The sequence below is a fragment of the Coptis chinensis genome, chromosome 6 (assembly GCF_015680905.1).
Source record: "Coptis chinensis isolate HL-2020 chromosome 6, ASM1568090v1, whole genome shotgun sequence".
NCBI classification, from domain to species: domain Eukaryota; kingdom Viridiplantae; phylum Streptophyta; class Magnoliopsida; order Ranunculales; family Ranunculaceae; genus Coptis; species Coptis chinensis.
In genome coordinates, this window is record NC_141461.1 from 48,937,907 (window position 1) to 48,943,906 (window position 6,000).

The following is a 6,000-nucleotide window of genomic DNA, read 5'->3' on the forward strand; positions in this document are numbered from 1 at the left end:
CAACTGTAGTCGTAAGTGAATAATTTGTTCCCTAGTCATTCAGTCAATCAGTCCTCTGTTTAAGTATGTTTTTAAATGGAAACTGCGCTTACTATATTTCTACGAACAAACACAAAAAATGGTATGAGATTCACATGTTAGGTTATCGAACACCACTTTTCTTTATGTTTGCATAATTGCATGGAGGTGGCATCCATGAGGATTGTTTATTTCCTAAGTTCAGTTGTAAGCAAAGATCGGCACAATTTGCAAATGGGCATAGTAAATAGTCGTCCAGCATGTTGGTCAAACACACAGCATATGAATGTATATGTTCATGGGGTTGCTATGATAAGCCCCATAAATAAAAGGGAAAATGCTTCTCTAGATCAAATAAACCAACTCTTCCCATAGATATATTTCAATCAGAAATAATGTAGAAGAAGAAAAAAGACGTGGAAGTTAGACTAGATTAACAGGTAGTTAGAGGGTATTCAAGGATAACGCAGTCAACTATGTTAATTTTTCTCTAAAATGTGCATTCCAAGTAAAATGTCCAAGGAGTACATCTGACTGTTAAGATTTAAAATAATTAACAGAGCGTTCTTTGGCTAATTAATACCAAGCAAATGGCAGAGAGGGAATTATCTCATAGGAACAATTTGACTTTTTATCTAAACTTGAGTGTGAAATGTGTTAGAATAGTTATATGTAAATAGCAACTAGAGTAGAACAGAAAAGAAACGATGAACAAGGACGATAACGAGGGAACCACCAAAGCGGCAGTATTAGATCGTCATTAAGGAAAGATTTAAGCCCCTTCGATTGGTAGTGAAAGGCAGCAATGGCGTCTTCCTCATAGGATTCAATGGTGTACAGTAGTTTGACTTTGCACTAGAACAAACTACTCTCTAGAACATCAATATAACTCTCTCTGGCGGCTACAGGAAAAAGAGAAGAAGAATAGGGCAGGTGCAAGTTTCTGTTTCTCTGAGATGGTTTCTATTGAAGTGCAAAATCAAACTGTTGTACACTATTGAATCCTGTGAGGAAGACGCCACTGTTGTCTTTCTGCACCACTGGAAGGGGCGAAATCTTTCCTTAATGACAAATTAATACACTTTGGTGGTTCCCCATTCATCGTTGTCCTTGTTCATCGCTTTTTTGTTCTACTCTAGTTGCTATTTATATACAACTATTCTAACAATCTTAAGGAAAGAATTTCGTAGTAGAACAAAGGAGAGTGCTTTAATACGGCAATCAAAAGATAAGTCTTTCACTTTGAGTTATTGTTTGTGTTATGGGGTTATGACTTTAGAAATTTTCTGATAAGTTCGTTTTTGTTAGGGAAACCAATTAAAGATTGAATATTTATTGATCTTTTGTGGTTTATCAAACCCTATATGGTTGTAGACCTTTCTCATACGTTTGTGGGAGTCAAATATGAGATTTCTATCAAGAAAAACGTCAAAGTTCGTCTTCTTGACAGCTACATCGCTCATTACGGAAACTATTGTAACTTTCAGCTCAGAACTCAGCTTTGCAATCCGCTTTTTTTGCTGGATAGCTGATTCAAAGAGCTTTCTAGTGGTATAAGGCTTGATACCTAATTCATCCTAAGCTGGTTCAGAATTATAGTTCTTTTGAACTGTTTTTCTAGAAGGAGGAAAATATGGTAATCCGGTTTTTCAATCGGTTAGGTATCGCATTCTTTCACTCTTTGCAATTCTTTTGGTTTGATTATATGGTGATATTCTTTCCTTGAGTTGCATGCTAGTTTTTCTTAGGAGGAAAATCCCTAAGCTTTAACTTCTTTAATAACCTAGTCAACAAATTATACGTGTTTATCACTAAGATATTAATTGGTTAGACTAGAAGTAGTTTGATATTAATTTTCTTTGTACATATGTAGATGTATGTAGATGGTCTAAGAGAGACCTTAAGATAGTTAATATCAACCACACTCAAATCTTGGATAGTAATTATAATGTATTCAATGCATAATTGCTTACCTTTATTTAGTGTATGTGTTGTTAGACGATGGTTATAATTATATTGTTGTGAAAATATATGTTAGATGAAGTAACTTGTAGCTTATATCCAATATAGAATATGTTAAAGTTGTGTAGCATGCTAGTTTTGGATATTAATCATCGTGGATTTACTTTGAACTTGATGATAGTTTATTGGTAAATTTTTCTAGTTGAAGACATTAATGGGTTGGGCCATTAGATGTTGTGGTAGTACTTGAGGCCTTGTTGATAGGGTATTCTATCTTACTTAAGCTCATGTAAAAAGAGGAGGTGGAGTCCTCAGTTGTTTTGCATATTCAGTGGCTAGATTTGCTTAAATATCGTATACTTTTTGTTGTGAGGGGTACAGTTAAATTTTACTTTTCCTGAACCTATGATATGATATTAACCATGTTTGGCATGGATGCATTATTTAACATTGACATGAAGCTTAACTTTGTCATATATTATTAAGTAATGAACATCGTTGTCTACGAGAGGAAACAATATAAGAAACAATCAATATCCTCTTAAACCTAATTTAGTCAAGGAGATGTAAGGTTATGAATTATCTTTTTAGACAATATCCTCCAGTGACTATTTTAGACAAGGAGATGTAACGCTTGTAGATTGTCTTATTAGACATTATTCTCCTATGACTATGAATAAATAGCCAAGGTGATGTACAAGTATGTGGATTGTCTCACTATGTAAGTTGGAAGGTTGAATGATGAAAAGAAAAATGATAATGATATTATTTTGGGTAAAACTCTTTTCAACTAATTCTTCTATTCTTTAAAATTCATTTGAATCACTTGTAGATTTCCTTTCATATAGATAACATGAACATAATATAACTATGTTTAATATGATCCATAATCATATACTTGAGTAAAGTATATTATTGTCATAAGAGTGTGTATTATTGTTGGTGTTTCTTTTAGTGTTTGTAGCGATATAATGTGTTTTGCATGTAAGTTTGATTAGGTTGAGTAACCATTGAATTGTGGGGGTGTGATGACCCATATACATGACACTGTTTTACTATAGTTCATCTCACAAGATAATTGGAAAGACACTGAACTACAAAGTATGGAAAGGTCTTGGGCCTATCCAAAAATGTTTCAAAATGTGGGGGGTGCAGTGTCTTGTCAAGGCTATTGTGAATGAATCTAAAAGAAATATTTTTGAGACCTAGAACTATCTAGTAGATGTTCATTGGTGAAACTCATAACAGTGATGTTTGTTTTAGTTGTCATGCTTGATAACAATCTTGTAGATATCACACTATTATTGAATGTCTTATATGCTAATTTTATTTTGAGGATGTGCTTTCTATAAAATTGGCATAGAGTGGTTGGATGTTCATAATGAACTACGTAAGAAGATCCCATAATTTATGAAAAAGAAATTTGGAAGACTATCAATGAATATATCCACATTCACGGTGATGATGTTTATATGTTTCTTGAGGAAGATTCGTGAACCTATAAAGAAGTTGTCTGTCTATGAGAAGTGTTCTTTTTGAAGGATACAACTCCTCTAAACTGGACTCTTGTTTTATTGGGGGATCTATAGGTTGAATTGGATCTTCAAGAGAAAACTAAAATGTGATAGTTGTATTGCAAAATACAAGGCTAATAATAATAGCCAAGGGGTTTCAATCAGAGACAAGATTTATACTACTTTGAAACCTTGCTCATGTAACTATAATTTCTTCTACATAATTCTAAAGACTCTAGTTGAGTAGTTGTGCAGAACTACAATACCAAGTAGTACGTGATGAGCTTAAGGTATACAATTTAGTTAAATCTTTGTATAAATTAATTCAAGCGCCTATAAATAGCATGAGCAATTCAACAACATATTGGTGTCGTATGGATGTCAAAGTATCGTTGTCGATAAAGATATGTCCTTTCTTTAGAGTAAAGCAAGACATATGTGTTAATCTCTATTTGTTTAGATGATTTCATATCCTGAGTGCTAGCATTGAGAATTTGTATAAGACAGAGAAATTCCTATTTGAAACACATAACAGACCGTTATTGAAAATGATAGTTCATTATGTTGTTAAACTCATTTCTGTAATTGCTATATTCAGTTGTCAAGATGCTGACATTTGAATATGGTTGAAGCCCACAGCATACCTTAAACCAGACCGGCCGGATGGTATGGGGGGATTTCGGGCACTACAGAATTGAATGACTGGTGAATATAGGAATTATACCTCATGTTGGTCTCATTATGTTGTTTTAGTACTTAGTAGAAATATACTTGTGTTTTCTCATACTAAATATGTCAATATCATTGGTAGCTTATTATACTTGATGGATTATATTTGTGAGACATGACATTGCCTATACTAATGGCATAGTGAGTTGATAACCCATTGTTCTTATAAGGAACATTGGATGTATATATATTGTTAAATTATCTAAGTACTATAGCGGAGCCATTGATTATGGACTTATATTTAGTAGATTTCCATCATTGTTGAAAGGGTAATTTTATGTGTTTATGTGTTTACCCTTGGTGGAAATTGAGTGTTTTGGATATTATCCAAGCTAATCGCCTTAGAAAAGGCATATGATGATGTTGAGTGGGTTAACAACCTCTTGGCAAATCTTCCTATTGGCTCTAAACAGTCTCCTGATGTGTATATGTTTTGCAACTGTCTCATTGCAATAGCTAAGACATAAAGAAATATGTGCAATGGGAAAAGAATATGTCACAGCCCGAATTTCTAAACAATTAAAAAAAATGAATATTTGAAATATAAATATATCAAACATCACTCGATTCAATTGTCTAAAACCCAGGCTATGACGGGGTGGATACAACACATGTCAAAACCTAAAACCCACATCATAAAGAATCATAACAACAAAAATAATCTCCAAAATTCTCTTTATTACTTTATAAAAAGTCTATCTTCCGTCCCAATAAAACATCAAACCACTCTAAGAATAACAGGTCTTCAACATCGTATTTTCATGTTATATGAAAAGAAAACTACGTTATTACATACTTCCAAAAGATCAGACCTAATAAAATAACCTCCCGTGATCGCTCGGGCAAGAATCCAAATCTGCCATGTTCCATTTGCCTTCCACCTATGTTCCTAAGAACACACCCACGTTGCAAAAAAACAAAGCAAACATGGGTCATCAAAATGGAATTTCTTTGGTATGAGTAGACTAACCACATATAAACATTATCATACTTTAATTATCCAAACAATCACGTTATATTTTCCCATAACTTAATCATTCTCAACTTGGAAGACAGGTAGTTCCGTCATTTCAACCGGTATAGTTTCTTCCCAAGCAAAACTTCCATTATATTAACTCATTCTAATAACTCGTTTTAATATCTAAAATATTGAATTAACACTTACAGATATCCCTGGCAGTATATAAAGGGTAGGACGGCCCCTCAAGACAAAATGTTATTAAGTCCTACCTCCCGCGAAAAGAAAGTTAGAACTTCTATATAACATATGTAGATATTATATTAGGTATTCAAAAGTAACCCAAACACTCGTATAATCAAATCAATATCTCTTATCAATTAATCAATTACTTTTCTTATACACATATTTCATAACCTATGTGCCTTAGGTCATTCCCGCCACATTCAAGGAATACCTAACTCTATATTCCCGTACACTCAAGGAATACAACTAACCCGCAAGGCGAATACCTTAGTTCCTCTCTAGGGCAGTCCAAAGAATCTGGTCATTCATGGCACATTCAATGAATACCCGGGTCATTCATGGCACATTCAATGAATACCCATAGATAACGCTAACGGGCCATTTATGGCACATTCAATAAATGCCCACCTAACATATGGCATCATCAGTCATAAAACTCAAATCCAAAACTTGAGGCGTGGAGAGTTCTAAAAGAGTGCGGTAAATTTGTTTACGCATTATTGAAATTTATTCCATATATTATTTTAGAGAACGAAGGAGTATCTTGATTCATGTATTATTGTTTACGCGTTA